The sequence below is a fragment of the Balaenoptera physalus genome (assembly GCF_965194825.1).
Source record: "Balaenoptera physalus genome assembly, chromosome: 18".
NCBI lineage: Eukaryota > Metazoa > Chordata > Mammalia > Artiodactyla > Balaenopteridae > Balaenoptera > Balaenoptera physalus.
In genome coordinates, this window is record NC_138899.1 from 13,146,734 (window position 1) to 13,174,244 (window position 27,511).

A 27,511-nucleotide genomic window follows, 5' to 3' on the forward strand; every position below is an offset into this window, starting at 1 on the left:
TTGCTTCTTCTATAACCAATCCTGTTTTCAACCATACCTTATAAACCTGCCTTCTGAGGTACCATACCTCACACCTCCTATCCCTCAGTGTGTGCTGGGGTTTACAGCACAAATCAATCTGCTTCTAGTTGGCATTTCTCTATGCAGACACACAGTTTTCAGCTATTTTTCCTTTGCTAAGTCAATGACCATTTATACATCCTCTTTCCAGCTTCAAAACTTGGTTAACATTTCTCATCCACTGTAGATTTCTGTCCTGCTTTTCTTTGTCCTATTGCGTCTACACCATTTATGTTCCTTTATTCTTATAGATTTAGGGACGAGAGTGGAGGTAAAGAATATATGAAACCTACTTTCTTTACCTAGAAGCGCTAAGACCAGCGCATGTGTAAATTCTGATGGAAGGCCTCAATCAATCGAGAATTCAAGAGTTAAAGAGGGATAATCAATGACCTGAGAGCCTTCAGGAGGAAGGAGAGGATGGGATCTAGAGATGAAGTGATAAATTTTAGTCCAGAGAAGGGCCAACTCTTCCATGTGACCAGAAGAAAATCGGAAAGAACTGGGTACAGACTGTGATAGCTCTTTGACTATAGAGTTGGGATATGAGGCTGTTTCCCACTGAATGCCCTCCTGTTTGTTTCCTCTTATAAACCTATCTTCTCTCATGCCCGCTGCCCACCCACCAGTATCGTTCCAGGAGCAATTTAGATTAATCACATTTCCACTCTATCTAAGACAAATCTCCCTTTTCTATGTGTTTTATACATAATAGAGAAAAGCAAATTTTTTAAATTTACTTTCTTAAAGGCACTGCATCTAAAGCCCCGTGTGTACAAAAACATGTAGCATTTGGCCCTTGCCTTTAAAGAATTTTAAACTAGTGAGATAGATGATATAGAAAGGCAATTTTAACATAATGTGGTAAATTTTTATGGCACAGGAATATAGAGAATGCTCTGGAAACATCCAGGAGGGCCCCTAAATCAACTTGGAAATCAGGCAAGATCCCTGGAGGAATTGAGGTCTCAGCTAAGTGTCAGATGATGTTAGACCAACCAGGCACAGATGGGAGGGGCAGAACGTTCCAGAAATAGGTGATGGAATAGCTAATGTATGGTGGTGAGGAATATCCAGCTGCATGTAGGGAAACTATAAGGCAGGGGGGCAAGTGAGAGGCTGAGGGGTGATCTGAGAGGATGCTAGAAAGTGCAAGGGCCAGATCGTGGGGTCCTTTGGTGCTGCTTCAAGGAATGAAAGAGGAGCAACATGGTCTGACTTGGATATCGACACAATCTGATTAGGCCATAAGGACTAAGGAGAGAGCAGGGCAGGCTAGCCATTGGCAGTGAGGGCCTGAACCAGGTGGGTGAGAGCAGGAATTGAGAAGAATAAAGGGCAGTAACCGCAGCCAAAAGACCAGGCTGGAATTGTTACTGTGCCGGTCATTTGTACATGGTGTCACTCAGCCACATTCCTGCGGAGCAGAACCACACTCTGCCCTGTGGTTAATTCTGAGCTCTAGAGAGGATGACCCCGTGAAGTACCTGACGTGCTGCTTGGCGCACAGAACGTGGTTTCATCCCCTTTCCTCACTCTGTGTTTTTAAGTAACCTCCGGTTTTCCCTACTGTCTTGCTTTTGGTAGCTATTTGAGGCCAATTGTCATGATAAGTAAACATGCTCCGTGGACCCTCTTGCTTTAAACTAGTATGCACCCCTGCCCATCCATCCATTGTGACATTGCTTTTATAGACAGGTGCACACACGCGTGCACACACACACACACACACACACCCTGCATCCCTCTCCTCCTTCACTTTTCTACCATAGTCACCATCTCCCATGGCTCCCATCCTCCATTTGCTGGGCCAAGAATCCCAAAGAGTTTTGAGGATATGAGGAAATTCAAGATGTATCAAAGAGTTCATGAAATGTATTTGAGCGCCTAGTCTGTGAGACCCAACAAGAAGACTCCTTGCCTCTCGGGAGTTTTGGAAGAGGTGAGAGAGTCGGAAGGCTTTTAGTCACACACTGACCTTCTCAACCATTTGGAGGCAACATGTTCCAGGGCTCTTAACTGATGGCAGTGAGGTAACTAACAGGTGTGAGAATCGTTGTTTTATTTTGCTGATGGAATAGCATGGCGATTTCATTTCTCATTCTCATGGTGCAGCCCTAGGAAAAGTTGAAAACAAATTCTCCTTTAACCATGCTGTCTTCGTGTATGTCACCTTCCCTGATGCCTCAGGAGCATGAGCTCCTAAACCACGTCTGGTGGAAAATTTGCCTTCTCTTCTAGATTAGATGCAGATCCAAGAATCCATCTTCCCGCAGTGGGACAGGTCTTGTCACAAATAGCTGGGATTTATGGGCGCTCTTCTGCAGCAGAAATCGTTTCACCTTTTGAGGTAACCTTTACAGAATCATAAAATCAATCAGTTTTATTTGACATCCAAATCAGAGCTCTGCCCTAAATAAATTGCTAACACTTTATGTAGAGAACAGAACAGAGAATAGGACTGTGTTCAGGGCTAGGCAGAAGGGCACTGAAACAACAACAGGAAGATTTTGAGTTCACAGCTGACCAAGTGTCCGGCAGTGCCCTGAGCGCCCTGCGCCTTGGGTTTCTGTCTGTGATGCTGGATGCCACCAAAATAAGCTCTCCTCCTTCATCCTGGAATGGACCAATGAAAATGAAATGCCCACAGGTTGATTCTTTCTCCTGTCCTGTTTGGCTTGGTGTCCAAGAAATCCGTGTAGATTTGTCTGGTAGGGGAAAAAGGGGACAATTCTAAATGTATTCTCTGTAGGCAGGATCTATTTGGCATGGTAAATTTTCAAATTGTAAATGATTCATATGGTGAAGAAAGGGTTTTACAAATTGTGTATGGGTGTAGTGTACAGTATGTGCACATGGATACACTTACGTAGCTTCAAAGAAAATTTTTACACTTCTAATGATTTTGCAAAAGTATCTTCAAAGGTATTTGTTAAGCTGAGAAGCTAATATAATGTAGTGGTTATCAGCAAGGCCTCTGGTACTAGGTTGTCATATTTCAAATTCTGACTCTATAAGTTGCAAGCTGTGTGCAAAGATCTTTGGGCAAGATCCTTAACCACTGTAGGCTTCAGTTTCCCCAACTATAATAATGGCACCTACCTTATTCATGAGTATTAAATGAGATAATATATAAGCAGTACTAGTGCCTGCCTCATGATGAGTGTAAGTGCTATGTATTTACTATTATTATATTTAAGTGAGCGTGGTTGAACCCTTTTAAAAATCCTAGAATTGGAGTGAAGAGGCAGTCCTATGTAATGCTTGAGATCAGACAAACCTGTTTGGGTTTCAGCATTTCCACTGTGCAACCTTGGGCAAGTTCCTTACCCCCTCCAGTGATAATTATGTCCTATAATTATTACTGGGAGTTTTAAATGAGATAGCACATGTAACGCACCTAGCATAATGACTGGTTCATGGTTGGTACTCAATAAATGGGAGTGATAATTATAATTCACGCACACACATGCTTTAAATATCATCACAAAGCCACGTGTAACTCTTAACGGTCTCCTAGTACATAGGATTTAGGCTGATCTCAGGCAAATAAGGAAATGGACATCCTAGTCACAGAAAAGTATCCCAGATGAAAGGGATCAGGATAACCCTATAATGTGCAGTGTCAGAATGACCAGAACAGCCACTGTTAAAATTACGAGAACTTGAGCCTTGGAGTTCTAATGATTTAGGTAGTTGCGGTTAGGATGTGGTTGCAGTGTAAGTAAAGAACAATCAGACGCTTCATTTTTTTTTTTTAATAAAAATTTATTTATTTAATTTATTTTTTTTTATTTTTGGCTGCGTTGGGTCTTCGTTGCTGCGTGCGGGCTTTCTCTAGTTGCGGCAAGCAGGGGCTACTCTTCGTCACAGTGCGCGGGCTTCTCATTGCGGTGGCTTCTTTTGTTGTGGAGCACGGGCTCTAGGCGCGCGGGCTTCAGTAGTTGTGGCACACGGGCTTAGTTGCTCCGCGGCATGTGGGATCCCCCCGGACCAGGGCTCGAACCTGTGTCCCCTGCATTGGCAGGCGGATTCTTAACTACTGCGCCACCAGAGAAGCCCAGACACTTCTTATATTAGCAATCGGATTTCTTTTCCAAAACGTGCTAAATTGAAATCATCTCATTGGGATTAAAGTCGTGAAACTGAATGCACCATGTGAGCCTCACGCTGAAGGGCCACATCAATGTGGCAGCATTGTAGGGAAACAACCTTCCAGAACACCGCAAAGTCAGTGCCCAGTACAATAGGAAGCATCTTTTAAGCCTCTGCTCTGGACGAGGTTTGGGAAGAGTGGCCCCAGTCGTAATTGGGAGGCAGGGCAGGCTGAAGGAGTAGTGTGAAAGGAAGACCATTAGTCCTGTTATTAGACGTTCTCACTTGACCTTTTCACATACACAACTATAAAAGCCAGGAAAGATGGAGAATTTTAAATGCAAAAGACAATTGCAGGGTCATTTTGCATTCATGATTTCATTTAGGGACACAAGCTTTCAAAATATAATAAAACGTTTGGCTTTGGCCAGGTTGAGTTTTCTCAGAAAACTATGAAAGCAGAGAAATCTTGTTTTTGCAAAATTTCCAACCTAATTTACCTCTTCTTGATGACATTTGAGGAAGCACACAAACATTGATAGGCAGACATGAAACCATCAGACTCTGTGTGTGTGTGTGTGTTTGCGTGTGTGTGTGTGTGTGTATTAAGCCTTTACTATTTTTTTTTCAGAGCAGTTTTAGTTTCACAGTAAAATTAAAGGGAAAGTACAGAGACTTCCCATATACTCCCTACCCCTAAACATGTATAACCTCCCCCATTATCAACATCCTCCAGAAAAGCGGTGCATTTGTTGTAACTGATGAACTTAACACTGACACATCTTTATCCCCCAAAGTACATAGTTTACATTAGGGTTCCCTCTTGGTGTGTATTCGACAGGTTTTGACAAATGTATAATGACTGTACCCACCATTATAGTATCATACACGGTAGTTTACTGCCCTAAAAATCCTCTGTGCTCACCTATTTATCCCTCCCCTGTCACCAACCCTTGGCAACTACTGAAATTTTTACTGTCTTCATAATTTTGCCTTTTCTAGAGTGTCATATTGTTGGAATCATACAGTATATAGCCTTTTCAGATTGACTACTTTCACTTAGTAATATGCACTTAACTTTCAAGTCTTTTAATGGCTTGATGGCTTATTTCTTTTTAGCACTGGATACTAGTCCATTGCCTGGATGTACCACAGATTATTTATCGACTCACCTATTGAAGGACATCTTGGCTGCTTGCAAGTTTTTGCAATTATGAATAAAGCTGCTATACACATTCACGTGCAGGTTTTTTTGTGGACGTAAGTTTTCAACTACTTCGGGTAAATACGGAGGAGTACAATTGTGGATTTTATGGTAAGAGTATGTTTAGTTTTGTTAAGAAACCACCAAATTGTCTGCCAAAGTGTCTGCAGCATTTTGTACTCTCCACTAGCAATGTATGAAGGTTTCTGTTGCTCTACATCCTTGCCAGCATCTGGTCATGTCAGTGTTCTGGATTTTGGTCGTTCTAATAGGAAAAAAAAAGAGTTCTTTGTATGTTTTGGATCACAGTCCTTTATCAGATGCGCTTTTGCAGATATTTTCTCCCATTCCCTGGCTTGTCTTCTCATTCTCTTGACATAGTCTTTTGCAGAACAGTAATTTTTAATTTTATTGAAGTCCAACTTACGAATTATTTCATTCATGGATTGTGCTTTTGGTGTTGTAGCTGAAAAGGCATCACCATACTCAAGGTCATCAAGGTTTTCTCCTATGCTACCTTCTGCGAGTTTTATAGGTTTTCATTTTACATTTAGGTGTGTGATACATTCTGTTAATTTTTGTAAGGGGTTTAAAGTCTGTGTCTACATTCATATTTTTGCATGTGCATGTCTAGTTGTTCCAGCATCATTTGTTGAAAAGATTATCTTTGCCCCATTTTATTGCCTTTTGGTCCTTTGTCAAATATCAGATGGCTGTATTTATGAGGGTCTATTTCTTTTTTTTCCAGAAAAACAATGTATTTTTATTAATTTACTGCTTGATAGTCATCTATAATACTTTTTTTAACATCTTTACTGTAGTATAATTGCTTTACAATCGTGTGTTTCTGCTTTATAACAAAGTGAATCAGTTATACATATACATATATCTCCATATCTCTTCCCTCTTGCATCTCCCTCCCTCCAACCCTCCCTATCCCACCCCTCTAGGTATTCACAAAGCATCGAGCTGATCTCCCTGTGCTATGCGGCTGCTTCCCACTAGCTATCTATTTTACGTTTGGTAGTGTATATATGTCCATGCCACTCTCTCACTTTGTCCCAGCTTACCCTTTCCCCTCCCCGTATCCTCAAGTCCATTCTCTAGTAGATCTGCATCTTTATTCCCGTCTTGCCCCTAGGTTCTTCATGACCATTTTTTTTGTTTGTTTTTTAGATTCCATATATATGTGTTAGCATACGGTATTTGTTTTTCTCTTTCTGACTTACTTCACTCTGTATGACAGACTCTAGGTCCATCCACCTCACTACAAATAACTCAATTTCATTTCTTTTTATGGCTGAGTAATATTCCATTGTATATATGTGCCACATTTTCTTTATCCATTCATCTGTTGATGGACACTTAGGTTGCTTCCATGTCCTGGCTATTGTAAATAGAGCTGCAATGAACATTGTGGTACATGACTCTTTTTAAATTATGGTTTTCTCAGGGTATATGCCCAGTAGTGGGATTGCTGGGTCCTATCGTAGTTCTATTTTTAGTTTTTTAAGGAACCTCCATACTGTTCTCCATAGTGGCTGTATCAGTTTACATTCCCACCAACAGTGCAAGAGGGTTCCCTTTTCTCCACACCCTCTCCAGCATTTATTGTTTGTAGATGTTTTGATGATGGCCATTCTGACCAGTGTGAGATGATATCTCATTGTAGTTTTGATTTGCATTTCTCTAATGATTAGTGATGTTGAGCATCCTTTCATGTGTTTGTTGGCAATCTGTATATCTTCTTTGAAGAAATGTCTATTTAGGTCTTCTGCCCATTTTTGGATTGGGTTGTTTGTTTTTTTTATACTGAGCTGCATGAGCTGCTTGTAAATTTTGGAGATTAATACTTTGTCAGTTGCTTCATTTGCAAATATTTTCTCCCATTCTGAGGGTTGTCTTTTAGTCTTGTTTATGGTTTCCTTTGCCGTGCAAAAGCTTTTAAGTTTCATTAGGTCCCATTTGTTTATTTTTGTTTTTATTTCCACTCCTCTAGGAGGTGGGTCAAAAAGGATCTTGCTGTGATTTATGTCATAGAATGTTCTGCCTATGTTTTCCTCTAAGAGTTTGATAGTGTCTGGCCTTACATTTAGGTCTTTTATCCATTTTGAGTTTACTTTATAATACTTTTTGATTCCAATGTTGTTGGCAGCATAGTTTTTGATCATGTCTTCATGTGACAATGATTTTGTCATACTTTCTGCGGAGAAAAGAAAGACAACCAGTCTCTTTTTTAACATAGTTGGTTGGAATTTATTTTCTATTATTTTGGTTGGGATATATAATGCATATGACTTTACAAAGATATATACTTACTATTTGTAATAATGCACAGGTTTTATCCTATACACCTTAAAATTCATAAATTTCTGTTTTGTGCAATTCCCAGGCAAAAAAAAAGATGGTATAGTGTATTTCTCATTGTCAAAAATAAATGCATTATCAAGTATATTTCTGAGAGGAGGGAATTTCTGGGTTTTGGTTTTTTTTCTGTGTTGGGTCTTTGTGTTGTGTGCGGGCTTTCTCTAGTTATGGCGAGCAGGGGCTACTCTTCGTTGTGGTGAGCGGGCTTCTCATTGTGGTGTCTTCTCTTGTTGTGCAGCACTGGCTGTAGGTGTATGGGCTTCAGTGGTTGTGGCACGTGGGCTCAGTAGTTGTGGCTCGCGGGCTCTAGAGCGCAGGCTCAGTAGTTGTGGCACACGGGCTTAGTTGCTCCGCGGCATGTGGGATCTTCCCGGACCAGGGCTCGAACCCATGTCCCCTGCATTGGCAGGTGGATTCTTAACCACTGTTACACCAGGGAAGCCCAGAATTTCTGTTTAAAGTAGGTATTAATGAGAATCTTCTACTAGAAATTGTATATATGTAATTACTGGTAGAATCGTCCTCAAACCAGCTTCCAGCTCTTCTCAAACCTTGTTTCTCCTCCATTATCCACATATTTCAAGTGCTGGATGCCGTTGGACATGCTGATATCACAATATTACCTCTAGCCTCGTGATGATAATGATAGGCTGTCACAGTGAGTGGTAAGAATATACATAGAAGCCATTTTTACACTAGAAGAGCTAGCAATAATAGCCCTACATCAACTGAGTTTAAATTGTATAAATTTTTCTCACTAAACCCAAACTAAATGTATCACCAACTCAATTTCCCCTTTGGATCACGAAATTCCCAAGGCCACTTTATATTTTTTTATTAGGAAAATATTATTTTTAAAAAAATTTTATTGGAGTATAGTTGATTTACAATGTTGTGTTAGTTTCAAGTGTACAGCAAAGTGAATCTGTTATACATACACATATATCCACTCTTATTCAGATTCCTTTCCCACATACGCCATTACAGAGTATTGAGTAGAGTTCCCTGTGCTATACAGTAGGTCCTTATTGGTTATCTATTTTATATATAATAGTGTGTATATGTCAATCCCAATCTCCCAATTTATCCCCCTCCTTCCCCCTTGGTAACTATAAGTTTGTTTTCTACATCTGTAACTCTATTTCTGTTTTGTAGGTAAGTTATGAGTGTCTATTTCTGAGCTCTCTATTCTGCTCCATTAATCTATTTGTCTACTCTTTCACCAGTACCACCCTGTCCTCATACTGTAGATTTACAGTAAGTCTTGAAGCTCAGTAGCATCAGTCTTCTGACTTTGTGCTTCTCCTTCAATATTGTTTTGGTTACTCTGAGTCTTTTGCCTTTCCATATAAACTTTAGAATCAGTTGTCAATACCCACAAAATAACTTGCTGGGATTTTGATTGGGATTGCATTGAATCTATAGACAAAATTGAGAAAAATTGACAATATTGAGTCTTCCTATCCATGATCATGGAATATCTCTCAATTTATTCAGTTCTTTGATTTTGCTCATCAGAGTTTCATACTTTTCCTCATATAGATTTTATACATATTTTGCCAGGTTTACATCTAAGTATTTCATTTGGGGGGATGCTAATGTAAATAGTATTGTGTTTTTAATTTCAAATTTCACTTGTTTTTTGCTGCTATATAGGAAAGTGATGAGCTTTAACTTTGTATCTTGCAACCCTGCTATAACTGTTTATTAGTTCCAGGAGTTTTTTATTTATGCTTTTGGATATTCCACATAGACAACCACGTCATCCATGAACAGAGCCAGTTTTATATTTTTCTACCCAATTGGCATAACTTTTATTTCCTTTTCTTCTCTTGTTGCAGTAGCTAGAACTTCTAGTATGATGTTGAAAAGGAGTGGTGAAAGGGGACATCCTTGCCTTGTACCTTCTCTAAGTGGGAAATCTTCCAGTCTTTCACCATCAAGTATGATAATAGCTGTAGGATTTTTGTAGATATTCTGTATCAAGTTGAGGAAGTTCCCCTCTGTTCTTAGTTTACTGAGAGTTTTTATCATGGAAACCATCATTTTCTGAAGCCCTTTTTGCTCACTACTGAATCTCTAGTGTCCAGCAGAGTGTCTGACACCTTACTGTATTATATCAATAGTTGACCCTTGAACAATGCAGGGGTTGGGGTGCTGACCCCCTCCCAGCATAGTTGAAAATCTGCATATAACTTTACAGTTGGCTCTCTGTACACCTGGTTCCATATCCACTGCTTCAACTAACTGTGGATGATGTAGTACTGTAGTGCTATTTATTGAAAAAAAATCTGTGTATAAGTGGACCCGCAGAGTTCAAAATCTGTGTTATTCAAGTGTCAACTGTATTTTGTTTATAATTAATTAGGGGACAGGACTGAAAGGAAATGAAACCACCTTAGATAATTACCCTCTCTGTTTCATTTGACAAAATAGTGTCTCATAATAACTACAAGAACACGGTTGTCAAGTAAGAGTTATCTGAAATTATGGAGCATTCAGCAATCTGACCTGGATACATTTATGACAAGTCATTGGTTGCTGAAATGGCCATTTACAGGGATGCTGCATGGAGGGCAGCTTGAGAAGAATCCAGAAATAAGAAGTCATGTGGCTGAAGAGAGCCTAGATAAACTTTGCCTTCTCAGGATGCAGCTTACATCTAAGCTCCAGCACTTTCTCTGTTTGGTGATTTAGGATAAATCCTTTCACCTGTCCGAGCTTCAGACCTCCTTTGTGACATGGTAAGAATGGAAAAAGCTCCCCAAGAGGCTGCTGGGAAATCAAATGAGACAGTGCAAGAGAAAGAACTTTGCAATTTGCTTAAGTGCCATAGAAATGTTATTTAGTTTATTGTTTCTGTTAAGTATGACCTGGTAGTCCTTGAGAAACACTAACTTTGTGCTTCTGTTCTAAATAAATGTTGATACCATATACTGTTCTAAATAAATGTTGATAGAAAATTGGGGCTCTGAGCTGCATGTGTTGGCATGATATTTGTAGTCCTGCATTAGGTTTATTCAATTCATAAAATACTTATGATGTACCTACTATGTGCCAGTCACTGTTTAAGCACAGGGGATGCATCAGAAAATAAAACATACAAAATTCCAGACCTCATGGAGCTTACTTTCTGCAGAGGCAGAGGAAAACAAAGTTAAAAATCATATAGAATATTAGAAAATGGCAAGTTCAATGGGGGAAAAATAAAGTAGGAAAGGGAGCTAGGGATGGGGAATGCAATATTTATATAACACTTCTAGTCTCTTTCATTTACATAATATCTGTTCTTTCTTTGTTGTTCTTCATTTGTTGACAATTCTGGAAAGCCACAGGGGAAATAAAAGTTAATTTGGGGATTTTTTGTGTTTGATGAGTTTTGAAGCTGCTCTTTTTAAACTTCTGGACCACTTTTTTTTTTTTTTTTATTTAAAGTATACACCAACAAAAAATTTGGGCCGTCTTTCTCCCCCTCCCACAATGTATGCTAATGTGGCAAGAAATTAGTCAATTTAAAATTTGACAAATATATAGGTTAAGGGACAAATAAAACATACACTTTTGGGGACATGATAGAAGGCACTCATTCCTCAGACCTCATGTTCTATTTTCAAAGTGATCTCTACACATAAGAACACACGGAACTCTAGAAGTATAGGAAAAATGTTGCTCCCAAGGTCATGTTTATGATCCATGTAGAATGAAGACCTTTAGTTGAATACCCAGCTTTATGATTAAGTATACAATTTGTCTATAACTTGTCTAAATATGTTAAATAAGCTGATTAATAAAAATATAAAATATAATAAGTGAGTCTAATTTGAAAACAGTGAAATACAGCCTCATAAATAAATAAAAAGAGTTCATTCTCTAGAGGTTTTTGTTTTGGTTTGGGTTTTTTTTCTTTTTTTTCCCCTCTTTTTGGTGTTTGTTGGTTTGTTTTCGTTTTAATGCTTTATTCCCTTTACTTTGTAGGTTTTCCTATAAGAATTTCTACTTTCTGGTTCCCATTTCTAAGATCCACCTTTAAGAAAAAACCAACTCATTAACTGGTCTTCCCACGTTTGGACAATTATGATGGCAACATTGTGGAGCGTGTAGGTGAATGCTACAATTTAGAGGCAATTCTGAGAGCAATTCAGTTGGCTTATCTCTTTAAACACGCTCCTACGCCCTTGTGTACTCCCCTACACATGTTCTGTTTGATTTGTTTTGTAATTTTGGTTATTGACCTCAATTCCTGGGATTTCAAATTGAATGATTCTTTCCTGTTTTATTCCATTAATTATTATTCTTAATACAGGGAGGTAGTCCCCGCAATATTTTAATACTCATTTATTCATTGGTTCAACAAATGTTATTGGGCATTTGCTTTGTGTTGTGTAGCATTCAAGGCATTTCTCTTATCTAAACTTTGTAATGGGAACGGAGTCCAACGGGTAGATCTGGGTAGAAGAAGACCCTTAGGTTGTTGAGGTCCCCCCACCCTTGCTGCTGCCGAGTCAGAATTACCCAGAAGAGGAAAGAATTGAGGCACATGCATGTCCTAAGCCTTATCTACCTGCATCGTTCACACCTGAAACTAAGATGGAGAGGAAAGGCATCCACTACTGTAAGAATATGAACACATTAAAAGACCCTCTGAAAGGCTTTTCTGAGTTCGTATGATTCACGTTCTGCCTGATAGCTTATTTAATTTGGGAGGAAACATCCTAAACGATACATCTCCTAAGTTAAAAAAAAAAAAAACATGCCTGCCCCTGTCTTTAACCAACATGGAGTACCATTTTCACACTCTAACGATATTCATGTCTTACACTGTGTCTTCTCCACTCCCCTTAGATCTTTAGCAAACTGTTACTTTGTGTTTACCTGGCAACTATCCACTAGGATTAGAAAGGGTTTCTAGTTACTTGTCTTAAAACATTGATAAACGGTAACCATAGAGGGGGCAAAGCACATTTTTAAGGATGGAGGAATTCTACCCCAAATAATAAGTTACAGCTCCCAGGTTTGGGAACAGACTTCAAGGCTCTTGATACCCAAAGGTAGACTCCAAATGTCACGGACAGTGTGAATTATATGAAGAGAAAATACAATATTAGACAGGGTGTTATATTTTTAAAAGCATAAATGTATTACTAGGTGTTCAAGTTCAAGATTCTGATAAGATCATCCCTCCTGGGGCAGTGTCTTGGTGCTGCTGAGTTGCTGGTACTCAGATGACTGTCTTTTATGTGTCCCTACTAGTGAGGATTTGTCACCCTTTACTTCCTATGGTTTGTATCATCAAAACATTTTTTAAATTTTTCTAGAAATAAATCTATATTACAATGTTGAATATGCTTTTCAAAACTACTCATGCCCCAAAACCTTCCAACTGAAGTTCTGATTCACTCTCCTTTCTTCTGAATAATTAATTCAGAACCAAAGGACTCACAAAAGACATTAGAAAAATGATGTCAGGAAGATTTTTTTTTTTTTTTTTGAGAAAAAGTAGCTCATCTTGGGTCAGTGCTTTAGATAATAGAGTTTAATTGTGTCACAGATAGAGAAGAAATGTAATAGCAAAGCCCCAATTAAATTAAAGTGACATTTCCCCTTTTAAGGGATTATTATAAAAACCGTTCATTTCTCCTCATTTCCCTCAGGCTATATTTTTGCATAGGCCCTTAGCGTTTGTTTTGGAAATAGAGTTTATTTTCTTTTTCTAAGTCTGGGAACATAATGAGAATGATTCTCCCCCTGGAGGCCTGCGCTAGACCTTTGTATGTGGCCCAGGAGACACAGTCATTGGTGGTATCGCATCAGGTGAAAAATCAGAACTGGGGTTGCCTGGGACTAAGAGGCATTCTTCCCCTTGGCATTATTTAGAAACAGGGAAAATTAATCACCTGCTTTCTAATTGTAAAAATTTGTCTAAATTTGGCTCTCTCTAAAGGAAGAAGACTATAAAAATTGATGCAATCCTTTCAAAGTCCCTGCCCTTCAGCCAGGGACTGCACTGTATAATTTACAAATTTAAATATCTGGTATCTGGACAGGACCTCCATTTGTCCTCTCATCCCAGCCCACAGAGGTTACAGCCTGGAGGCTAAAAGGGAGGGTGGAGCCAGCTCAGGAAAGCTGTAGGCTGGCACTTGCCCTGTTGTGCGATGGTGCTCTTTCTGCTTGGTGTCTTGTTTCTCCTCAGACCTGTAAGGACAGGGGCTTCCCTAGTGGCGCAGTGGTTAAGAATCCGCCTGCCAATGCTGGAGACACAGGTTCAAGCCCTGGTCTGGGAAGATCCCACATGCCGCGGAGCAGCTAAGCCCGTGCACCACAACTACTGAGCCTGAGCTCTAGAGCCCGCGAGCCACGAATACTGAGCCCACGTGCCACAACCACTGAAGCCCGCGCGCCTAGAGCCTGTGCTCCACAACAAGAGAAGCCACTGCAACGAGAAGCCCGCGCACCACAACCAAGAGTAGCCCCCGCTCGCCACAACTAGAGAAAGCAACAAAGACCCAACACAGCCAAAAATAAAATAAATTAAAAAACAAAACAAAACTGTAAAGACAGAGCTCGTTCTTTGCTGTGGTTCCTTGTCATTGGGTGGTCGTTCGTGGTGGTGGTCTACAAACCTAAGTATTCTGCGGCCGACAGTGGGCTCATGCTCAGGCTGGCAAAGGAAATGATCTTCTGTGTCGTCACTTCCTCTTCCCCTGAACATCTAAATCTCCCACCTAGGAAGCCCGAACTTCTCAAGACCTGTGGTCTTTGCCATCTTTCCCCAAATGCCCTGACTTTCCTATCTCCCCATCCAGACTAGAGTCTTCTCTGGTCACCCACATCTTGGCTAGGTATGGAGAATAAACCTGTTTTATGTTAGACCTTAAAAATAATAAAAATATGGGCTTCCCTGGTGGCGCAGTGGTTGAGAATCTGCCTGTTAATGCAGGGGACACGGGTTCGAGCCATGGTCTGGGAAGATCCCACATGCCGCGGAGCAACTAGGCCCGTGAGCCACAACTACTGAGCCTGCGCGTCTGGAGCCTGTGCTCCGCAACAAGAGAGGCCATGACAGTGGGAGGCCCGCGCACCGCGATGAAGAGTGGCCCCCGCTTGCCGCAACTAGAGGAAGCCCTCTCACAGAAACGAAGACCCAACACAGCCAAAATAAAATAAAATAAATAGTAATTAAAGGTGCTAATAATTTAAAAAAATAAATAAATAAAATAAAATAAATAAAAAAAATAAAAAATAATAATAAAAATATAACTTTGCACAGGTTTACACTCTTGTGAGCAATATGCAAAGATGAATAAATTCACTCCATCCAGTCTGAGCCGGTGGGGAGAGGCTGGGCTGCAGCACAATTTCCTTTTCCTTCCTTAATGACTGTCCTGACTTCCTCCTGAGGATGGTGAAAGAACAGTGAGGAGCGCCAGATACCCAGCTATGGGAGGGTTTTAGGACCTGCCCTTCACAGTTTCACAATTTCCCTAAGCCACATGCAGCAGGAACTGCGATTTTAAGACAAAGAAACCTATGCATACGAATGCACACGTATCAAAAGTAACAGGTGTTAAGTGGAAAATACACTCATCTCTCCACACAGGAGCATTCTCTATGCAAGAATTCACGTATATGAGCCACTGCTTACGTACGGAACATTTCCACTTATCCAAGGCTGGAGCCCAGTAAGCATTCTGTTTCTTGTTCTTCCACCATACTTTTCATTCTTAGAGGTGGCTTCATGTAGATCTCAACTGGATGTACTCCTCAGACCCTGTGTCCCTGTGTTAAAATACAGAGCTTTTATCTTTTAAAATATCACTCAGTGTATTTTTAAAAATGGATCCCAAACAATGCAAATATATCTACCGGTTCCAAGTAATTTTCGCAGCTTGGGGCAACTGAAGACATGGCAAGCACTTGTTGGTTAACTGCTATTAAGTTCCCAGTTCTATCAGGCATGTTAATATTCCGTCAGTGTAATGATAGAATCCACGGTCATCTCAAATATGCTATTCTGTTATAAATATGTATTTTAGATATTTCCAAGGTGATTCTTAAGCTTACTTGTTCATTCATAAAAATATCAGGGCTACAATCTTAATTATAATGAAAACTCATAGTTATTTACGCAAGTTTTGCCTGAAACTTTTAGAATCCAGGATGTTACTAGAGTAGCTGAACGTTCCAACATCCTCTGGGAATTTCTGACCTTAAGTCCAACACTGGCATGGAACCCACCCAGAGACGACCTTCACCCTCTATGGTGAGGTCCAGCTTAGCTGCAAAAGGAGTCAAGATGATGAGTATAATGAACAAGCCATGAGAACAGAGCCAAATACGAAAACGTCTCTAGACGTGGGTGGGCAAAAGAAGATGCTGGGTTCTTAAAAACCAAAGAGTATGAAGTCCAACTGGATTAATTTTCCTTTCGATGCCCAATGCCACTGGAATTAATCTGCATTAGCTTCAGTGAAAGACAACATCCTAACCAGTGCTTCTCAAACTTTACTGTGTAAATGATTCACCTGGGGATTGTGTTAAAAAGAAGATGGAGGGCTTGAGATTCCTTATGTCTAAAATCTTCCAGGTGATGTTGTCTATAGACCACAATTTGATCTCTAAGGACTAACCAGCATCTTCCCACAAACCACAGAAAATCCCACCTTCAATCTCAGACAAAACTTTGCATGGCATTCTCCAACTCCATTGAAAAATTAAGTGTGAATTGCTTCCTTTCACTTTTGCCTAAACAGTGGTGTCAGAAAAAAATAGGTTTTAAAGAAGGAAACAATTGTTGAGTGAAATGAAATAAGTCCCTCTTCAGCAAGCCGTAAGGCCCATCTCTGGCTACATCCATGCTAATAAGAGCAAGTTTGGAAAGCCGAGATTCCTGATTCTCATTCCAAAGTGTTTATCCTTGAGAATGAAAAGCCAATGCCAATAACTATGGTTAGCTCGGCTCTAATGAAGCAGAGGGTCAGCCCCCCAGGCTGCGGAGGGAGTGTGAACACTGCAGGAGTGGATGTTGGCCACACAGGGCTGCACAGCTTACCGGTACCCATCTGATGCGTGCCCTGAGAGCAAGTAGGGAAGCACTTCCCTGCTCAGAGAATAAATGGGGGCTGAGAACCGGCTTAAATGGTTTATTATTGCCTCAGAAATTACATTCCATAAATAAAATGGTCCAAACGCTGCCTTGAGTTACTCCCCTACAAAGCCAAGAGAGCTTAGTGCAGGGATCCAAAAGAGAATTGATGGAACCAATATTTTTAATTTTCAAAAGATGCCTTTATAGTTGGCCATAGACCTTTTAAGCATATTTATAGGCTCACCTGCTTAATTTAGTCTGTCTCTCTGTGTGTTTTTAGGTGCCTGACATTCAAGCAACTGAAGTTAGTGCTGCCTCATTTTCCACACGGTTTTCAAAGACCTATTAAGTGCAAACTAAATGCAGTTAGACAGAAACAAAGATATGACTGCCCTTTACTTCTAGTAAGTGGAAGTCATCCTGTTGTGGTGGACCTACACTTATTCTTACCTTGAAGCAATGATTCCTTTCAATGAAAACAATCTGAAATTTATTAGGGGGGTTCTTTTTGCCTTTGGCAGCAAGCATGGAAGCAGCTAGCTCAGCAAGGTGAGCTAAATGCAATTTGGAATTTCCTTACAACTCAGCTTAAATCACACAATCCGATTGAGAGACAACAGTTTAATTCCAGAAGGCTCTTTCACCCCAGAGTTAATGTTATAGAAATTTGTTCCCACACAGCTATACTGCCTTTTAAACATAAGAAAATAACTTCCTTTCCAGCAAATATAATGTCTTTGGATTTAGACAAGGGTGAGAATGAGAGGAACAGAACTTGATTTTAGACAGAAAAGCTATTACACTAATATGTATAAAATAGATAACTAATAACCTGCTGTATAAAAAATAAATAAAATTCAAAAATTCAAAAAAAAAGAAAAGTTATTTAAAATCTGGATCTAAAAATACATATATTAGCCATTGCTAAAGAGAACAACTTCGAATGAGAGCATGGAAAATGTGTTTCCAAGTCAAATAAAAATAGCTAAAAAATATCCCAAAGTCCATGGGTGTAATTAGTCCCATGGTTCCCTGAAATCTAAACCAAGGAAACAAGGAACTCTAAAAATGAGCCCTTTTAAAAAGTATGGCCCCTGGGAGTCTAGGCTCATCTCAAATTTGTACTTATGGAAGCTGAAAGGGCTGGAATATTCATGTCCTGACTGTAAGAGAAGCCATAGAGTCAGATCTACCCTAAGGATTTCTTTTTTGGAATCAACGCAACCTATTTACACAGTCTGCAATGTATGGTCCCTCTACTCTTAGAATCACCTTTGTAATAAGCCAAGGTGAGTTTCAGATGAATCAGCTTATTCCTTCCTTCCTTCCTTCCTTCCTTCCTTCCTTCCTTCCTTCCTTCCTTCCTTCCACCATTTATTCATTCAAGAAACAGTTATGCAGTACCAATCATGTGGCAAGTACTGTGCTAAGCATTAGGGACAAAAGCAGAATAAGACACGCTTCTATTCTGCCTCCCCTGTTACTTCCAGACAGGTTTAGTCACTCCCTCTTTTGCACTGCTGATGCTAATCCACATGCTTAAAAACTCAACTGGGTGAAAAACAGGGTTAAAATCCTCTTGTGAAAACTTACCTAGTTTTCTTATGAGACTGAGAAGGTCAGTCCATCTCCAGTTTTTTTTTTTTTTTTTTCTTTTATGACTGTGGGTCCAGGAGGAGGAAATTCTGCCTGTTTCACTAATCAAGTTTCTCCAGCTTCGAGACATATTAGGCACAAACATTGAATGAATGAAAGAAGGAAGGAATGCCTTTGATTCCTGAGCACACTGTATAGTCTGGCACAGAGTATTTGTCCTCCAGAAATATTTACTATGTGAAACTGAATTCACACACAGAGTCAACATCCAGTGAATGAAGCAGACATAGAAATTAATCATTAGAGTTTGGTTAAGTCTCTTCTACATAGAAGTATGTCAAGGGGTAGTCGTAGCGTACGGGAGAAATTCATAGGTACAGTTTACCTGAAATCTAGCATATTGGCAAGTTTTCCAGGCATTAAGAAACTTCATGGTAAGGTGGACATGGTCAAGTCATTGGCCACTTTGTTGTCAGTCCTTTGTGAAAGGACACCAGACCTCTGGGGTTGGGCGTAATACTTCACGGTTTGCTTCTGCCAGGAGTATACACTATCCTTTGTTCTGATCATTCAGAGAATATTCAGGTAGTCATAGATAGTTCTGGTTTTATTAAAGGTTTTATTTTCTCTGAATATAATCATTTTCTTTCTTGCTTTATATTTACTGTTTAATCAAAATTATCTGTGCTCATGGGATTAAAATAAAACTTTTTTCTACAAGGCTCTTTTCACCTGCCTTTTTTTCCAGCAGCCTCTTTTCACCTGCCTCCCAACTACTTTAACTTTTAACTACTTCTATTTGATTATTTCTTTTGATTATACTTATATTTATCTAAATAATGTGCTCATACTGTTTCTGTTACTTTTTTTTAGTTCTCTGAAGAAGACTAGAATTTAGGTTTTTCAGCCCCCCATCCTCAGAGTGCGCACACGCACACACACACACACACACACACTCCCCTCCCAATATTCTTCTTATACAATTAGATGGCAATGTTGATTTGGATCTGTATATTGTCTTTTTTGTTACTGTATGGCTGGAGAACACTATTCACACTATTCACATCTAAGTCGTGATAAACTATTACATTTCCTTTCTTTTATTCATTTTTATGTCTGCAGAGTTAGTAACTGTTCTGATTGATCGATTGATTGATTGGGGGAGATTGCTTAATTTTCTAGGCACCTATTACTAATTAATCCCCAAACTCTTTACCATAAATGTAAATCTCCTCTTAGCCACACACATTTGGTAAGTCATTGGTTCTTCTTTTTTGAGACATCCCTCCAGAGCCTTCTGACTTCCTGCTCCAATCCAGAGTTAATGTTCTCTTTATTTACTGTTGAGATGCCTTCCTGGGATCTCTCTTCACCATCATCTTGGCGATTTCCTTGGCTACTCTTTGTGTTTGATTATTTGTTTCCTGGATCCAATGCCTTTTTATTGACATACTCCTTTGTTTTAGAAGATTCTCTCTTCCAGTAGCTTCCTGAGAAAAGGTACAAGGGAGGAAACCTTTTGGACCTTGAATGTCTGACAGTGTCTTTATTTTATCCTCTCAATTGATGGTGGGCTGGGTATAGAATACTAGATTGGAAATCATGCCCCCCAAAATTTTGAAGGCTTGTGTTGATCGTTTATCTCTACTTTCCCGTATGGTATTGAGAAGTTCAGTGCTATTCTGAATCTTGATCATTTGTTTTTACTTTCTGAAAGCTTTATGAAAATGTTTCTTTGCATCTAACGTTCTGAAATTTAGTGATGATGTGCATGCGTTTGGGCCTTTTCTATTCATTTTGCTCACACTTGGTAATCGCTTTAATGTGGAAACTCACATACTTACATTCTGGAAATTTTATTTGTAACCTTTCTTAGATTATTTTCTCCTCTCTGTTTTCACTTTCTTTCTTTATGAAACTCTTGTCATTTGGTTTTGGGCCTTTTGGATTAATTATCTATTTTAAAATATTTTTCTCTCATTGTTCACTTATTTGTCTTTTCTCCTTTCTAGAGGGTTTCCCAAACTTTATCTTTCAACTCCTCTGTTGAGATTTTCCTGCTTTCCTATCATACTTGAAAAAAATTTTAAGATTCCTTTCTTAAATGTTCCAGAATGTTTCTTTATAAAGGCTTCCTTTTCTTGTTTCATGAATGTAATAATCCACTTCAATCTTTATGAAGTGTTCTTCTTTCTACATTGTCCTTTTTTATTCCAAATTCCTTTTTTACTTTCTTTTTTTTTTTTTCACTTCTGACTTTCAAGTTGGCATACTTCCTATTGCAACTGTTCATCTTTCACTATCTGCTCACATATGAGTGGGTCGATAAAGTGCCATTGATAGCTCTTTGCAGGGAGGGCTTGCCGTCAGTTGAAACTCATTATAGAGCAATCTTGTTGGTCATTTTATGAGGGCCCTGATGGCCATAAGAATTTCCAGGTCCCTCTTATCTCTTACCAACTAGTCAGATTCTCCAAGGGAAAAAAATTGCAATATACTATCTATAACGTATTATCCTGACTGCCTGAATATAGGCATCAAATAGTGAAGGGGATGAAGGTAGAGGTTATTTCATAACTATGTGTGTAAAATTCCACTTATTTTCTCTATTTTGAGCATTCTTAGTGGTCCTGTAGCCAGCTTGCCCCAATTCACAAAAAGCTGATTATATGCATCTCTTCCCAGTTCCACAATCAGAGACGTTATGTTGTTAGCTTGAAATTAGCTTTGGTGGGAGTATTTCTGCCTCTGAAGTTGGCAAAGACTACACATCGTCTCCGCCTCCGTGCCCCCGAACCCTGAGCGGGTTGTTAACATAACCAGTGCTCCACGGAGCACACCAGGCCTGCCCCAGCTGTGTCTGGTCTTTCCCCATGCCAGAACTCCTCCGGTTCACCCCTCTAAAAATACACTTTAAGTCTCCTGCCGGGGTTGCGGGAAGGAAACATGTTCGTGAGGTTGTGCAGAGTAGGAGAGCGGGAATCTAGTATCTAACTGCCTCTCAGATTTTCAAACCACTCTCCTGTTTTCCACCCTCTCTTCACCCGCTCTTTGAAAAGCACCCGGCACCCCCAGCCTGAGTTTCTGAAGCACAATCAGGTTACTTCCTGTCTTTACCTGCTGCTGGCTGAGGTTTCGGCTTTCTGGGATCGACCAAGTCAGTGGCCATTCATCCATCTGTTTTCCAGTGTGCAAAATTAGGTTTTTGTTGTCTCCTCTTTGTTTAGGGTTTATACCGTTTTTTTTTTGTTTTGTTTTGTTTTTTAACCTTTTATAGTCCATTTAGTGGTTTGAGGGAGGAGCAAAGTAAACGCAAACTCAATCTGCCTTTTTTAATTTCGAAGTCAAACTGAAGAGTTTATGGTGTTTTAGGGACAGGCCAAGAGTCAGAGTGGTCCTGCAACACTCCTCCTACCCTGGGCCCACCCAGAAGTACCTCTCAGGACCATGGGCAGCCCCACAGCCAAGGTGGCCTTTCTTGGCCTCCAGTGAATAATACACAGGTCAGAATTGTTTGGGGCAGAGCAGAACTACATTAAGTGAGGATGGAGTTACCATGTATTTGTTAAGTACTTGCTTGATGCTATTCAGGGCTTTGCCAACTGTTACAAACTTGGTAACTCTGACTTTCTGAAAACTCCCTCTTATTGGTCTTTGTAAAACACATACATATTTTCTTTTGGAAAAGTTTCCAAGTACCAGGGCAACCTGAAGAGATCCTGTGGATTTGAGCCATTACCTGTCGGTCTACAAATTGGTTGGGATTTATTTGGCATTTGAGAAATAACTAATCTTACTCTTGTTCCATGCAGCCTGAAGGTTCACACCATTCATCTTGTTAAATTCAGTTTTTCAGCTCCAAGAGGTAAGGAGGCATCTCAACACGAATAACTCTGGAGAACAAATGTAATTTCTGGGCAGATTACTTAACAAAAACGTGTCCTGGACAAGGATAAAGCCTTGTGACTCCTTTCATTCTGTTCCCGGTGGACCTAGCAAGTGGTGAGTGTTGGATGGCCGATTATTGTGGATTGAAAAACTTTTCCACTTTTGGTTACAAGATTGGCAACAATTTCTGAGACAAACACTCCTGTGACAACAGGCAACCACGTAGCGTCAAAGTACAATCGGAAACATGCTCTAAAGTGTTGGCCCAGACTCCTGGGAGACCTTGCGTCCGGTGACTGGTGTGCAATATGGTGGGAGCACCTCAGGCCGGTTATTTCCATGCACTTCCTGATTTCACATCTGAGAGAACAACTTCCCTGCTGAGACGAGAGGGAAAGGGATCCACCCTCTCAAGATTTATCCTTCAGGGACTTCCCTGGCGGTCCAGTGGTTAAGACTTCACACTCCCAATGCAGGGGGCCTGGGTTCGATCCCTGGTTGGGGACCTAGATCCTGCAATGCCACATCAAAAGATCCCACATGCTGCAACTAAGACCTGGTACAGCCAAATAAATAAATAAATATCTTAAAAGAAGATTTACCTTTCAAGTGTGGGAACAGAGCTGATAAATGATTTGCATACGCATGTGGAGTTAGAAATATGTGGATTTTAACTTCTGCACCACCAGTCTCTAGCCGTTTGTATTTGGGCAACTGTCGTTTTCTAAACTTCATCTTCTGGAAACTGAAGTAATAATAAGAACTACCCGGGGAAGTTACTGGGAGGAGTAGGTGAAAAGCAGTAGCCTGCAGGCTGGCTCATAAGCTCCCTAAGCGTTTGCTGCTGTGGGTTGTTCCTGTGGGTAGCATGTCTGCCCCCAGCAGCTCAGAGTGCTTCGAGGTGGCTGCTTTCGAAGGTATGGATCAAGGGGCAGGTTCTGGTCTCTGGGGAAGAGCCAGGCCGCTCCCGGAGAAAGCAGAGAATGACTGAGTTGAAACTGAGGAAGACACAGAGTTGACATGAAATATTTACTGAGCATCCAGAGCGTACCCCAAAGCAGACAGATTTATCTCCAGGAACGTTTCACTTAAGACAAGGCATTAAACATCCATCTGAAGCCTGAACATGTCCTCATTTAATCGCTAATGAGAAGGTACCATAGGAAGCAGAATATTACACCCTCTCCTGCCTGCCAGGGCTGCATCTTGCCCCATTACTTTCTCTCCCCTCTGTTTTACACCCACACAATTCAAAGGCCAGGCCCTGCATCTCCAAGATAAACCACCTCAGCAACAGTGTGTCTTGGCTTGAGCACAGACAGGTTTCGTCAACTCCATACACACAGCAAACGCATTTTGTGGAAAGTTCCCAAGTCTGAAGCTGGGTTTGAGTCTTTGCTCCTCTCTAGGCATTTTTCATTTGTTTTGAATCATGAAACTTCCTGTGTGTGTGCACAAGTGTGTGTACAAGTGTGTGTGTGCTGGTGCACACGAGTGCGTGTATATTTCTACTAAGAACGGACCTAATTAGTTCACTTTTACTTTTAATAATAGTGATTATCACTACAGGAAATCACTTTGGATTTCATCACATCCTATGGAAGACACTCACTAACTCTGAACATATCAGGTATAAGGCAGATACATTAGCATAAAAATCTGGAAATTTCCCATGGAAGACAGTAGGTAATAAAGTAATATTGATCTATATCTTATACGATGCTGTCTCTTTGTAGGATCATAGATTTTTCTTTTTCTTTTGAAAATAGACTTTATTTTACAGCTGTTTTACGTTCACAGCAATACTGAACCAAAGACGCAGAGATTTTCCGTAGACGCCCTGCCCCACACGTGTACAGCCTCCCGCATTATCAACATCCCCACCAGAGCGGACATTTGTTACAACTGACAAACCTACCCCGACACATCGTCGTCACCCAAAGTCCATAGCTCATCTTAGGGTTCACTCTTGCTGTCTGTTGTACAGTCTATACGTTTTGACAGATGTTTAATGACTTGTGTCCAGGGTTTATTTTAATAGTCCTTTGGGCTTTACCAGATTGAAAGAATAGGACAGGAATACAGAGATTTTCCTTCCCAGGTTCCACGGACGGAATTGTCTCAGCTAAGAACGTTTTCTAATGATATAGCAAGGCTCCAACTTAAAAAATGTGTTGTGTTCTTCACAGAATTCTCAAATGAACATTGTCAATAAATGAATATGTTTTCAGGGACAGAGCCCGCACGGTTATTCTTTTCCCTGTAACTAAGGTGGTTCAGCATCTCTGCTTCTCAATCATTTATCCTCAGCCACGCCGACTCCTATTCTGTCCAAGGTCAAGCTCACACAGCGGCAGTTTAGGCTGACTGGAGCCTTGACCCACGCCTGACTTGAAGTCATTTCTTTCCCTTTTCTAGTTCCCTCCTGTAGCTGCCCAGAGCCAGGGTGTCTCCAGCGTTCCCTTCCCCCCTCCCCCTCCTGCTCCCCGCTCGGTGCATCTTTGTGTCACTGCCTCTGAATTCTGCAGTCGGCTCAGTCACCTCCTCACTCACTCTCATGAGTCTACAAAGATGTCTTCAAACTATGATTTCTTCTTGTTTCTCATCAAAACCATGCCCTGGACATCAGATGAAACAATCTCTGCCATCCTTCCTTGGGTACCCAAATGGATGCTGATTTTAATGCTGTTTCTCATCTCTCTAGATCTTGAGGGCAGACAAAGCTCTAGTTTTCATTGGCTCCGTTATATTTTTACAGTACCAAGCAGCTCCTGAACTATAGCCAACGTGAGAAATGGCCTATTTCATTTGCCAGCTAAAAAATCAGGTACCTATGAGCCTTTCTTTATTTAGTTAGTGGGGGAAAAAAATCATTCTAGATTGTCCATGTGGGACCATTCCTAGCTGCTGGTGGGCTATTGCTTTATACTCAGCCAAAGTTTCAGAACTGGGCAGAGAGGCATGGTTATGGAAAGAGAGCTGGGGACAACTGCCAACGTGAACATGTATTATATAAACAGAGCTCAAATTACTTTCATACAGTCTGAATTTAGAAATCTCACCAATCCACAGGTGAAGAATATTCCTGCAAGGATCGAAGTCTGGAATAATAAAAAGCGAATGGACAGTGCCATCAGCACTAGGAGTGCCATTAGGCATTTCTCATGCTTCATGCAACTTGCCTACTTCGCAAGCAACCAAAGAAGCAGGAGAGCCAACCATAGTAGTTCATGTAACTTTTCAAATTTCCAGATGTTGTTCTTGTCTCTGCTCCTGTTTGGACAACTGCCATTATGTTCCGTTTCCAATCGAATCTAGTGTCCAACACTCTCCTCCAGATGCTGCTGCTTTCTACCTCCTTTTTACCAAATTATCCAAAACATGTAGGGGTCTGCTGTGGCGCACAGAACAGCAGGAATCCCCCTCAGTCCTGCTGCAGACCCAGGAGTGACCTTTCCACTGAGAGCTGGTCAGTGTGGCCTTCCTATCCAAACCAGAAGTGGCCTCGAAGGCTTCATTTTGGTCTCATGCACTTCATCCCCAGAAGTCAATGACCCCTCTGATTGTTGGGGAACCGGCCAAGGTGCCCTGGGAACAAAATATATCCTAGGCATCCCTGGCAACTCTTCCTGGCTTTGGGTAGGAGGGGAGATTAGCCATGCATGCTAATGAAAATGCTGGAATATGGCTTGGGATTCTGAACAAGGAAAAGGCTTTCCGTACAGTCAGAGTTTCGGGCAATTTCCTGCTCCAGTCACTCCCTAAACATACAGGGTACTCCCTCTACAGGACCCTCCCTGTAGGTCGTTCATTACCCACTGGCCATTCTTAAGTCCCCCCCCCCCCGCCCCGATTAAGTGAGATCTCTAGCCAACAGCACTCTTCCATTAAGAAGTCATATTTTTAAACTGCAAACCTCATTTCATTCTGAATGAAGTGTTAATTTTATACAGGATGTTGGGTGGAATATGAGAAGTGTGTGATATTTTGTCCATGATAGACTGGATCTGTTGTTAGAAAACTTTTTTTCTTTTGAAATGAGAACACCTTCTTCGAATAAAATCTTAGGTAGAAGCCAGCTATACACACCAGATAAAAGTGCACCTACTCTCGTCAATTGCTTGATCCGCTGTGCCTTGCTTCCGGGAGCAGCCCCTGAGATAGACATGCGGAGGCCTTAGAGCACCTCAGGGTGTGGCCTCAAGAGCTCAGAAGTAGATGATCTGGCAGGCTCTTTTTTGCAACAAACTATTATTTCATGATAAGGCTGGACTGTCCAGTTTCAAACACCATCCAATGTCCATATGTTTTAGTTTGCTTCCACGTAAAAATAACGCTGGCCTCAAATATACAGGTTGAAGGATAACCGAGAGGGTATTAGCTAACAATAATTTATGAAATGAAGCAAAATACATAGTTAATATCAAGGTACATACACTTACTTCATATGGCAAGTATCACTCCAGGTATACTGGGTAACCACACCCTCAGTTACCCTGGTTCTTTTTCCTTTATCACTTTTCTCCTTTTCTTTAGTCTCAAAATCCTTAGCTCTTTCTTTTCTCTTTTATACTCCCTTTTGCTCCCTTCTTTTCTCCATATCTTCCTTGATCTCTCTTTTTTTCCCTCTTTTTTGTTCATCTTTAAGGTTTTCACTTTTTTTTTCTTATTATGTTTGTGTTTGGCATTTTCTCAGCTGCTATCTGCTCCTTCAGCATCAGTCAGGCTAGACTAAGTCACAATGCAGTAACAAACATCCCCCAAGCCTCAGATACTTAAAACAACAGAGTTCATTTCTCACCATTCCACATGTCCATCACAGTCTGGCAGGGCGCTCTGCTCATTGTAGTCACCCAGGGATTCAGGCTGATGGAGCAGCGGTTTTCTCAAATTTTGCTGGAGCAAAGAAAGAATGTGGGGAAACACACACTGTCTCCAGAAGCTTCTACATGAACATGGAATACGTATCACCTCCCTCATATTTCATTGTCAAAGTAAGTTACATGGACATACTACTTCAAGTTGATGGGAAAAGTGGACTTGGGTCATGTGCCTGTAAGATTAAGTCCAAACATAAAGAAATGCCCCTAACGAGTACCACAGTCATTACGTCAATTCTGCAGTTCTGTATCAGAATCCTCCCTATCCTCTGCTTCCAATTTCCCTTCCTTCCAGGCTTGTCCTTTGCCCTCCTCATTTGTCCCCCTTTGAGA

At 40.6% G+C, this 27,511-nt stretch overlaps 1 long non-coding RNA gene across 1 annotated transcript in view; it reads right to left on the bottom strand.

The window, feature by feature from the left end:
* Positions 1 to 8,008: 8,008 nt before the first annotated feature.
* The window catches only part of LOC309647411, a 137,497-nt gene continuing 117,994 nt past the window's right edge, over positions 8,009 to 27,511 (bottom strand). The window contains exons 2-3 of the long non-coding RNA XR_014256029.1: positions 14,988 to 15,822; positions 8,009 to 14,622 (exon numbers count right to left, since the gene is read on the bottom strand). This is a non-coding gene — a long non-coding RNA (uncharacterized lncRNA). The remainder of the gene's footprint in view (positions 14,623 to 14,987; positions 15,823 to 27,511) is intronic.